The 12,440-nt window shown below is 46.7% G+C and overlaps 1 non-coding gene across 1 annotated transcript; it reads left to right on the forward strand.

Annotated features, from left to right (window-relative positions):
- The first annotated feature begins 1,321 nt into the window (after window positions 1-1,321).
- Window positions 1,322-1,425, forward strand: LOC127483609 (U6 spliceosomal RNA). Its single transcript, XR_007910050.1, has one exon. It is a non-coding gene; the product is annotated as a U6 spliceosomal RNA (small nuclear RNA).
- The last annotated feature ends 11,015 nt before the right edge of the window (window positions 1,426-12,440 follow it).

A 12,440-nucleotide genomic window follows, 5' to 3' on the forward strand; every position in this document is an offset into this window, starting at 1 on the left:
GCTGGAGTTCGTATGGCCAACAAGTAGCAAAGCTCAAATCTGAGCTCAGGACCAGCTGGCATGAATACCCATGATCTCTGCACTCAGTACAAACCCTTATAATTATATGAAGAATCACAATGTGCTTGGTAAGGCAAGAAGTCTGTACTAACACAGAAGGTTTTTTGAAGATTAACTGAGAAAACTCGGGTAAGCCACAGCCTGTTGCCTGACATACACTAGGGCCTCAATATTTGTTTATTTTTTTAAAAATCCTTGTCTTCTATCCTGGCACACGTGCAGTGGAGTGTGACAGGCACACCGTGGTTATCTATGGGGTTGTTAGTGGGACATAGGGACAACTATTATATATTTTAAAATAGCACCACTCACATGGTTCCGTAGTAAGTCAGTTGGCCAAGTTAAAAATAGATTCTAAACATAGCGAGAGCAGAAATTCAATCTTAGATATCAAGTCATGAAAAGCAGTGACAGAGGTTGCAACAGAAAAAGAAGAACATGCATAAACTGATTATGCACTTGGATAAAATTAACCACCTCGCTCTGTGCCTCCTCTACAGCAGAAAAGATATATACATGTGTGTGTGTATAGTATGTATATATAGGATACACATATGCAAATCAATAAACTAGAACGTGTTTCTATCTGTATGCATTTTGAGGCTAGGGTACCTGTTATCACATACCAGATACACTACAACCTAGTGCAGTTTCTTAAAACCTTTGGATGGAGGAGACAGTTTCATTAATGTTCGGAATTATTGGTGGTGCAGATGCACATATGGCTTGACTGGTAGAGAACTAGGAAGGGTGGGCGACAGAAGCTGCCTTCGTAACTCTTCCCTCTGCGCGGAGTAAATTTAGAGTGGCAGACTTAGAAAGTTGGGTTAGCACTCTGTCACGCTGTCATCTGAAACCCCAGGAGCTGGGATGCCAGATACGAACTCCCATCAGCGAGCCAAGGCCTCATTCCCCAGAACAAGTGGCTCTCAGCAAAAGGCCTGGAGCTCAGCTCCTTCTTCGCTCTCCTGCTTTGAGAATGCTGTCTGGAGCACGCAGCTACTTTTCTCTCAGTTGCTAGGGTGCTGCAGCTGTGGGCATGATTATTCCGGGGAGCAGCCATGAGATGTGTATCTTTAAATCACATACTCTTACCTCCGGAACCTCAAGAAGAGAATGACGGATGGTGTGTATTGTAACTTAAAATAATGGTACATCATAACAAACACGACTTCCCCCAAAATACAAATATAAATGAGGATGTATTTGAGAAATGAATTTTTAGGTAGCATAGAAAGGATTAAAAAAAAAAAAACCTCCAGTGCTTGCTGTGGTAGCACATGTGCTAAATTTAGAACAAAACAGAGATTAGCATGGCCCCTGCACAAGGATGACACACACATTCATGAAGCATTCCATATTTTAAAAAACAAACACAACCGACAGGACTGACCGCAAATTGATACATACATTTAAAAGCAATGCCTTTCTCCTTAAAGAAATTTTCGAAAGAGGTATATTTGTAAAACATTATGGAAAATAGGAGAATTGGGGACAAAATCAAAGGAGACTGGTTAATAAGGCAGTAATACCTATTTGGTCCATACCAACTGTGGGGCCCTTGGACAAGGCATCTCTCTTCCCCAGGCCACAGTTTCCTAAAATGTCAAAAGGGAGTAATCATTGTATATACTTCATACTTGTGAATGTTGAAGAACTATGCACTAGCCGCAGGTCTAGCACATATGATTCTAAAGATCAGGTGTTACCATTTTCTAAAAGTAGCAGAGGCAATAGATATTACTAAATACCTGGGATACAGAGATTACTATAAGTGAGGACTGATTTTCCCAAGAGCTAAAAAAAACCAGTTTTTTTAAAACTGTTTGACAAACACATAGTAAACCTTCAACAGTGAAGACTATTTAAACCTAAACAGGAAATTAGTACATGTATCTTCCACTATATGACGGTGCATGAAATGTTAGCTTCCTTTAATGGCAGCTTTGCGCATCAGGGAAACAGCTGTTGACTTCTGTCCATTTCCTAGGAGAGCGCTGTCCTGCAACTCATGGCAGGGAACTGAGACATATGCTCCAAATTCTTTATCTTTGACTTAGGTGGGTAGAACATGGAGAAATGCAGAAAAATGGGCAGATGAAAAACTTTCAAGTGACTTTATCTCTTGAGCAGAACTGGATTGTGGTTTATTTTGAATGTTATCTGAATATTTGATTTGACAAATATTTACTTCAGACATCAGACAGAAGAATATGGGCTATGAATAGGACACATTCTTTTTAGCTGTAAATGTTCCACAAGTGGATCAGAGGAGTCACGAGCGTTGTATAGTGGAGGTGAGCGAAGGAAACCGCAGGTGCAAATGAGAGCCAAATTTCTCCTCTGCCTCCAGATGGAAGGCCAGTTGGTGCTGCGGGGAGCGGGGTTGCTTGGTGATAGATTCCTGGAGGCACTTTACTTAAGAAAGACTGATGAATAAACTCGAATACTAGTATAGGTTCATAGCTAATATGTCAACCGATAGCCATATAATCTGAGGGAAGTGTTACAGCCTGAAAAACATTATGCAGATTGTTAGGTTACTTCTTTTTTTTTAATAAATATTTTTTCTGTTTATTTGAAAGGATAGAGTTTGAAAAATAGAAGGGGCAAGAAAGAGAGGGTCTTCCATCCACTGGTTCACTCCCGAGATGGCTGCAGCGGTCAGGGCTGGGCCAGGCCAAACCCAGCAGCCTGGAGCCAGGAGCTTCATGCTGGTCTGGGGCCCAAGCACTTGGGCAATCTGCTGCTGCTTTTCCCAGGCACATGAGTAGGGAGCTGGATTGGAAGTGGAACAGCCAGGACTGGAGCTGGTGCCCATATGGTATGTCAGCATTGTAGGTGGATGCTCGCCGGCCCCCAAGAGGGATTGTTTCAGCCTTCCTCTTTATTCACAGATTAACTCTGTAGACTCTAATTTCCAGAAATGGTGATGGTATTTTTTTTTTTTTTTTGACAGGCAGAGTGGACAGTGAGAGAGAGAGAAACAGAGAGAAAGGTCTTCCTTTGCCGTTGGTTCACCCTCCAATGGCCGCCGCAGCCAGTGCGCTGTGGCCAGCGCACCGCGCTGATCCGATGGCAGGAGCCAGGTGCTTTTCCTGGTCTCCCATGGGGTGCAGGGCCCAAGGACTTGGCCCATCCTCCACTGCACTCCCGGGCCACAGCAGAGAGCTGGCCTGGAAGAGGGGCAACCGGGACAGAATCCGGTGCCCCAACCGGGACTAGAACTGGGTGTGCTGGCGCCGCAAGGCGGAGGATTAGCCATGGTGCCGGCCTGGTGATGGTATTTTGAAATCAGATTAAAAAAAAAAAAAGATTTATTTATTTAGAAAGTTAGTGACAGAGGGCAGGGGGAGATATCTTCCATCTTTTGGAGAGAGAGAAAGAGAGAGATCTTCCATTTGTTGGTTCATTCCCCCAGATGACCACCACAGCCAGGGCTGGGCCAGGCAGAAGACAGGAATCAGGAGCTTCATCTGGGTCTCCTTTGTGGGTACCAGGGACCCAAACACTTCGGCCATCTTCCGCTGCTTTTCTCAGGCCGTTAGCAGAGAGTTGGATTGCAAGTGGAGCAAATGGGACTTGAACCAGTGCCTGTGTGGGCTGCCAGTGTTGCAGGCCCTTTACAGCACAACACCAGCTTCTGGAATCAGATTTAATGATTGCTCTGTGTTATGAAGCTTTTGGAAATTTCTCTGCTTTAATTGTTTCTTATTTCACTGTCTTCCATGTGTAAATTTTAATTTAGTCATTAGTTGAGCCAGATTATTTACAGACTATAAAGCGCTGTGGGATATAGCCCTGTTTATCACTACTTCTTGAATGTATTAATACATTAATTAATCCAGTGTTTCCTAAACTTTTTTCAATTACCCTTTACTTTTGGTTTCTGTCATATCCATGTTACTTATACTTAACAGTTTCTTTAATTTGACATAAATTGATTAGTTTTAAAAATTGAGTTTCACCTTAAGCGATGACCATTGTGAAATCTGAGTTTGAGGTGGTAGGTTTTTAAATAAGCCATAAAATAAAAATGGAACTATATAAATAGATACAAATTGTGAGCCACTTGAAATAGCTTTCCCGCTCATTTGGGAAACAAGGGATTGATCAATTCATGGCATTCTGAAGCGGAAAGGCCTCTTTAGATTTCCTCATCCAACCCAGAATTCTGTCGTGCTGTCAGCAGCTGAGGGAAGCTTCAAGAAGAATACTGTACTCACTGATCTAGTGTTACAAGTTTAGCACTTTCTTCACCATGTTCGATTGCACATTATGCCCCCCAACTAGCTGAACAGCTACTTAAACAGAATTCCCACCACATAAAATAGCTTTATTCTGGGTGTAAATGGTACAAAAATACTTCTCTCAGTAACTAATAGATCTGACCACATAAGATCACCAAAATACTTATTTTCTTATTTGCCAACACAACAGCTGTCTCCAATTATTTAGGTATTGTAGAATAAAAATGATGGAAATACACTAATGCAAGATTTTTTTTTTTTTTTTGACAGGCAGAGTGGACAGTGAGAGAGACAGAGAGAAAGGTCTTCCTTTGCCATTGGTTCACCCTCCAATGGCCGCCGCGGCCGGCGCACCGCGCTGATCCGAAGGCAGGAGCCAGGTACTTATCCTGGTCTCTCATGGGGTGCAGGGCCCAAGGACTTGGGCCATCCTCCACTGCACTCCCTGGCCACAACAGAGAGCTGGCCTGGAAGAGGGGCAACCGGGACAGAATCCGGCGCCCTGACTGGGACTAGAACTGGCTGTGTCGGCACCGCAAGGCGGAGGATTAGCCTAGTGAACCGCGGCGCTGGCCTTAATGCAAGATGTTAATATTAGGAGAAGCTAGGGGTGGGGGACTGAAAGGAGGCGTAGGGATGGTGTTGTGGCTCAGTGGGTAGAGCTGCCACTTGAGACATCCACGACCCATAGCGGAGTAGTGTTCAAGTCCTGGCGGCTCCACTGCAGCCCCCGCTGCCTGCAAATGTGCTTGGGAAGAGTGGGTGATGCTCACATTCTTGAGTTCCTGGCACTACCTGGGAGACACAGATGAAGTTTCTGGCTCCTGGCTTCTGCCTAGCCCAGCCCTGGCTATTGTGGCCATGTGGAGAATGAACCAGAGGATGGAACATCTCTCTCTCTCTCTCTCTCTCTCTGTTTCTCCCTTTAACTCTGTATCTTTTCTTTTCTTTTTTACAGGCAGAGTGGACAGTGAGAGAGAGAGAGACAGAGAGAAAGGTCTTCCTTTTGCCGTTGGTTCACCCTCCAATGGCCGCCGCAGGTGGCGTGCTGCGGCCGGTGCACCGCGCTGATCCGAAGCCAGAAGCCAGGTGCTTCTCCTGGTCTCCCATGGGGTGCAGGGCCCAAGCACTTGGGCCATCCTCTACTGCACTCCCTGGCCACAGCAGAGAGCTGGACTGGAAGAGGAGCAACCGGGACTAGAACCCGGTGTGCCGGCGCCACTAGGTGGAGGATTAGCCTATTGAGCCACGGTGCCGGCCAATGCTTTTCAAATAAATAAATCTTTAAAAAAACCACACAAGTTAGTGGATAAACTTGACCTTAATTGCTTAAATTCACAATCCCTCACTCTTTAGAAAGAGGTGCAATTCCCCACCTGTCTCCCGGGAGTGACACCGTTAGTCCACTCTGATGACGTATTTCTAGGGTGTTCTGGATTGCCAGTTGATATTTTTCACATGTTGTCCATACAAACCGTTGTGAGCTGTGCTGCAGCCGTGGAAAGGTTAGACGCTGTACACTATATTTGAAGGAGACAGTGTGGGTGGGTGCGTATTTCATTTTTGTAGGTCATTAACTTAGTAAACTTGGGCAAAAAAAGATGGGGATGACAAAAACCAAAATAAGAACACAAACTGCGTGCTTAGAACCAGCAGCTCCAGAGGTCCTGTGCAGGCTGGCCAAGCGTCCTGCTCCTAGTAGGTGTTCCATAAAGGCTTTCTGAGCTCTGAGGGGCTCTTCCGCCTCTCGGAAGGACTGTGAGTATGTAGGAAGAAAAGAGAGAGACTAGAGAATTCCTAACGCCCTTTCCAGTTAACCAGTGTTCCATGGACTTGACCCCTCCACCCCAAGGCGGTAAGCATAATTCATGCTCTCTTCCCATTCAGGCCTTCCTGAAAATAACTCCCTCTTCTAACCTCTGTCTCCTGTCACGCTGCTCATTTTGGATCTCACACCTTCCCTTACCTCCCTGAATGTAGAGCTGATCTGAAAGAGTGGGGGAGGGGGAGAGAGGAGAATGGGGAGTATAAAGAAAACCTCAGCAAAATGCCAAGGACTTTTTATCTTTTTTTTTTTTTTAAGATTTATTTATTTACTTGAAAGTCAGAGTTACACACAGAGAGAAGGAGAGGCAGAGAGAGAGAGAGAGAGAGACAGAGTCTTCCATCTGCTGGTTCACTCCCCAGATGGCCGCAACAGCCAGAGCTGTGCAGCTCCAAAGCCAGGAGCCAGGAGCTTCCTTTGGGTCTCCCATGTGGGTGCAGGGGCCCAAGGACTTGGGCCATCTTCTACTGCTTTCCTAGGCCACAGCAGAGAGCTGGATTAGAAGTGGAGCAGCTGGGACTCAAACCGGTGCCCATATAGGATGCCAGCACTGCAGGCAGTGGCTTTACCTGCTGTGCCACAGCACCGGCCCCAAGCTTTTTATCTTTGTATGTGTATATTGTTATTTTTTGGGGGGGGGGGCTGGTTGCAGATTCTAATTCTTGGGCAGTTACTAGACGATCTGCAACTTTATGGAAGAGTTAGTTTTCAATGCAGGAGAATGTTTAGCCCCAACTGATTGTCATCCACAGGCTTTTTATCAAGTCTAAGTGGCAATAATCACAGGCTGGAATTGCGTGGTAAAGATAGGCTCAGCACTGAGACTTTTCTTTTCCTCAATGATAAAAGCTAAAAATGTTGGGGTGCCGGATTCTGTCCCGGTCGCCCCTCTTCCAGGCCAGCTCCCTGCTGTGGCCAGGGAGTGCAGTGGAGGATGGCCCAAGTGCTTGGGCCCTGCACCTGCATTGGAGACCAGGAGGAAGCACCTGGCTCCTGGCTTCGGATTGGCGCAACACGCCGGCCGCAACGTGCCGGCTGTAGCGGCCACTTGGGGGTGAACCAACCTTTCTCTCTGTCTCTTTCTCTCTCACTGTCTAACTCTGCCTGTAAAAAAAAAAAAAAAGCTAAAAATGGCGTTGTGATGTGTACAATATAAAATATGTTAAAAAAGCTCACTTTGCAGCATCTGCTTATTGATTACATGCAGAAATTTTAAAAACTCCATGTACTCTATAGCTATAACTACAGACACGGGTCGCTGAATTCCAGGGGCACATTCTAAGAAATGTGTTTAGGCAGTTTCCTCATTCTGTGAACATCGTGGAGTACACTGACACAAACACTAGAGTAAAACAAACCCAAGAGAAATAGTGCTCTCCCTACTCCGCTCCCCCGACCCCACCGCAGGTCACCTCATTGGATGGTAAACACAAGACATAGGAAATGCCTATGGATGTAACATGGCATACTGTTTTGTAGCAAAGTTAAAAAAATTTTTAGGGGTAGCACTGTGGTATAACCAGTTAAGCCACCGCCTTTGATGCCGGGATCCTATATGGGCACCTGTTCAAGTCCTGGCTGTTCCACTTCTGATCCAGCTCCTTGCTAATGGCCTGGGAAAGCAGAGGAGGGTGATCCAAGTACTTGGGCTTCAACAGCCTTGTGGAAGACAAGGAAGAAGCTCCTGGTTCCTGGCTTTGGTCTAGCTTAGCCCTGGCTGTTGCAGCCATTTGGGGAGTAAACCAATGGACAGATGATCTTTCTCTCCCTCCATCTCTCTCTGTAATTCCACATTTCAAATACATTTTAAAAAATATTTATTTTCATTTGAGAGGGAGAGAAAGAGAGAAATAGCGAGATCTTCCACTCCCCAAATGCCTCCAAGGGTTGGACTGGGCTGAAGCCAGGAGCCCAGAACTTAGTCTGGGCCTCCCATGTGAGTGGGAAAGACCCATGCAGTTAGGCCATCGCTTGCTGTCCCTCAGGGCTTGCCTCATCAAGAAGTTGGGTTGAAAGCAGAGGAACTGGAGCTTGAACCAGGCACTCCAGCGTGGGATACTGGTATCCCAAGCAGCAACTTAACTGCTGTGACCAACACCTGCCCCAGTATCCTTTCTCTAATAGGTAGGAAGACCCTCTAAACTAATGATAAAAAGTATACTATACTAAATGCATAAAACAAGTAACAATTTTTATTAAGTATTATGTAGTATGGGTACTTTTATGTGTTACACTCTATTTGACCAGAAACACAGTAGGTTTGTTTACATCAGCATTGCCACAAACGTGTGTGTAATGCATTTGCTCCATGTCACTGAGGATAGGAACGCTTCAACTCCACTTTAAGTTTATGGTACCACCACCATATATATGAGCTCTGTCATTGACTGAAATGTCATCATTATGCTCAATCATTCATTCATTTTCCCAGGTTATTTTTCCTTTGTCCTATAGGAGCCTCAGGGACTGTTATTTGGTCCATGTGGTAAACCTTGGGTAGGAGAATTAATTATAGTGCTGGTAACATTGGCACGGTAGGGTGACAGAAGAACCACGCGTGCCATATGCCAGCTACATCCTCTTACCATCTCAGAGAGTTTGGAATTTTATGAATGAGGGGCCACATCTGCAAACATTTTCAGATTCCAGAACCTTTCTAGCATCTTCATTGGTTAATTTTATTATCCTATTGTTTTCCCCAGAGATCAACTTCAATGATCTTCCAATTTAAAAAGTGGCTTGGCTACACAGTTGGATGCAAGGGTAACAAGGAAGGTGGTAGCTAGAAAGATTGGGGTGCTTAACCCTTCACAGCCTCTCCCTCACCTCCCCCACCCCAGTCCCTTCACTACATCCCTCCAGAGGGAGACCAGCAGGCCAAATGCCCTAGGCTTCACACAGGGAGGAAAAGAAAAGCCCAGGCTAGGATTCTGAGGCAGACCTCAGGAGAGGCTTCTGGGACTGAGCAGCATGGAGCAACTTGGTGGGATCTGGGCTCTTGGTTTCCTGCTCACATAGTGTATTTCCTTCTCTCTCATTAAATTTTTTTTTTTTTTTGAAAGGCGAAAAGAGAGATCGTCTACCCACTGGTTCACTCCCCAAATGTCTGCAATAGCCCAGGGCTAGGTTAGGCTGAAGCCAGGAGCCTGGATTCCATCCAGGTCTCCCATGTGAGTGCCAGGGGTCCAAGCACTTGGCCATCTTCCGCTCTTTTCCAAGGCACATTAACAGGAAGCTGGGTTGGAAGTGGAGCAGCTGCGACTACCTGGCGCTCCCACATACAGCATACTGGTATCACAGGGCGCGGCTTAACCCTGTGTGCTGCAATGCCAGCCCCCTTACGACTGTATTTCTTGCGGAGGTATTGTGATGATTAAGACAGCCCATGGATGGGGCCAGCACTGTGGTACAGTGGGCTAATGCCCTGGCCTGAAGTGCCCGCATCCCATGTGGGCGCCGGTTTGAGATCCGGCTGCTCCACTTCCTATCTAGCTCTTTGCTATGCAGTGGAAGATGGCCCAAGACCTTGGGCCCCTGCACCCACGTGGGAGACCTGGAAGAAGCTCCTGGCTCCTGGCTTCGGGTTGGCACAGCTCCAGCTGTTGCAGCCAACTGGGGAGTGAACCAGTGGATGGAAGACCTCTCTCTCTCTCTCTCTCTGTCTCTCCTCTATGTGTAACTCTTTCAAATAAATAAATAAATCTTAAAAAAAAAAAAAAAAGACAGCCCATGGAAAACCTGTGAGCACTGTTGGCCTAGAGACATTACAAGGTCACATGGACATAGCCCAAAGAATTAATCAGGCCCCAAGTTGAGGGAGAATGATAGAGTGCCTCTGAAACCTCTGAAATGGTGACTCATCTCCGTATGTCCACTTGGCAGATGGCAACTGAGGTTACAGAGAAATAGCTTGTTCAAAGCCACGGAGCCAGTGAGCAGTGGACGGAGGGTCAGTCCTGGACCCCTCTTTGCCTCCTAGCATCATTTGCTTGACCTTCTGTACAGCATTGTCTCCCAATGTGTTAACATAAAGGAAATCCAATTCCAAAGACTGGAACCAACAAAGCAATTGTACACTTCCAGTGCAATTGTACACTTCTGTTTTCACCCTGGAGGAACAAGGGGTTGTGTGAATAATCACAGCATTTATTGAAACTGTAGGGCAGCCATGACCTTTCACTGAAGTCCTTCCTTTCCATGACTAAAGAGCAGAGACTCCGCACAACCAGCGAGCTGAAAAGCGCTGCCTAGGACAGGAAGTGTTTAAGTAACTGATTAAACAGTGACTTGCTGTGTCAGTGTGTGTTTGAAAGAGAAACAGAAAGGAACATGTGCTTTTAAGAGAACTGGAGCCAGGGGTGTGATTTCTCCCAGTGCTTTGAGAGCTGTGGTTTCGTCTAAGATTCACTTTCAAGCTGCCCACAAGTGCTGCAGTCCCGGCTTCCTGCGTGGGCTCTCCCTGGGAATATCCAAGGAGCTCTGGCACTGAAAGTGTCTCTTGGTGTCCAGGACCGGGATTTGAACACACTCCTCCCTCGTGGCTGAGAGGCCAGAAACCTTGATCTGCAGCGAGATGGGAGGGAAAGAGAAGGACGAGGGTGGGCAGACCACAAGGACACGGTAGAAGAGTGAGTTTCATCTCACCCACACGCCGGCATCTGGCCCGGCAGTTAGAGTAGCTTGTCTGTCCAGTCCAGGACAAAGTGAATGCCATTATCTGGTCCTTACAGTCTCCAGGAGTCTGCTAGAGGTGTCAGTTGATGTTTTAGAGCAGGGGAGAGAAAAAAGAAAAAAAGAAAAAAGAAAAAGAAAGAAGGAGAAAGAGAAGAGGAGGAGGAGAAGAAGGAGGCAAGCAAGTAGGTACAGGGGTGACTAATTCTGTAGAGAATTTTTGTGCTTAACATTCTTCCCTAAATATTTAGCTTACTAAATATCATCCAACAATGACATATTTATAAAGACACAGTGTGCTACAGTGGCTCTGGAATCAGAACTAGATACCCAGCGAACTCTCTTACCTATTAGCTATAATGCCTCAAGCATGCCATTTATATCTTTTTTTTTTTTTTAATTTTTTGACAGGCAGAGTGGACAGTGAGAGAGAGAGACAGAGAGAAAGGTCTTCCTTTGCCATTGGTTCACCCTCCAATGGCCGCCACGGCCGGTGCGCTGCAGCCGGCGCACCTCGCTGATCCGATGGCAGGAGCCAGGTATTTATCCTGGTCTCCCATGGGGTACAGGGCCCAAGGACTTGGGCCATCCTCCACTGCACTCCCTGGCCACAGCAAGAGCTGGCCTGGAAGAGGGGCAACCGGGACAGAATCCAGCGCCCCGACCGGGACTAGAACCCGGTGTGCCGGCGCCGCAAGGCGGAGGATTAGCCTAGTGAGCCGCGGCGCCGGCTGCCATTTATATCTTTTAAAAATGTTTATTTTCAACTATTTGAAAGGCGTGGGGTGGGGGGAGAGAAAGGTATCTTTCGTCCACTGGCTCACTTCCCTAATGGCTTGCAACTAAACTGGGCCAGGCTGGAGACAGGAGCCCAGCATTCCATCCGGATCTCCCACATGGTTAGCAGGGGACAACCACTCGAAGCATCGTCATCTGCTGCCTCCCAGGTTGCATTAGCAGGAAGCTGGATTAGAAGCAGGAGTACTGGGACTCAAAGTACCACTCCAATATGGGATGCTGGCATTGCAGGCAGTGGCCACGACCCCGGCCCTGAGCTGGACATTCTTGATGTTAATCATCCGGAAAGAGAGATACCTTCAGTTATGGAACTGGATTTAGGGTGCCTGGGTTCTATCCAGGCTCTGTTTCCAATCCAGCTTTCTGCCTTCTTCTACCTCGGGAGGCATCAGGTAATGGCTCCAGTACTTGGGTCCCTTGCCACCTATGTGGGAGGCTGGGATTGGGTTCCTGGCTCTTGGTTTTAACCTGACTCAGTGGGGGTGGAGGCTATGGCAACTATTTGGGGGAGTGAAGTAGTGGATGAAAAATCCTCTCTCTCTCTCTCTCTCTCTCTCTGCATTTCAAATAAAATGAAAATAAATAAAAACTGCAACTGGCAAGGTAGAAACCAGGAAGGGGCCACAAACTGAAGATAAGGTGCAGCAATAAACGGATCACATGTCATAGAGGCAGCAGATTGTAGGAGTGAAGGGTGTACTTGGTGTCACTGCATCTCCTCTTGTGTAGCTGAGGCACCGGAAGAGCAGACTTCGCACGTGAAAGCTGACTCTCAGGACAGAAACTGGGTCTTGACCTTCAAGTGCTCCTTTGTGGAAGTGGGAGTTTATTTCAAG

This window comes from Oryctolagus cuniculus, chromosome 13 (assembly GCF_964237555.1).
Source record: "Oryctolagus cuniculus chromosome 13, mOryCun1.1, whole genome shotgun sequence".
NCBI classification, from domain to species: domain Eukaryota; kingdom Metazoa; phylum Chordata; class Mammalia; order Lagomorpha; family Leporidae; genus Oryctolagus; species Oryctolagus cuniculus.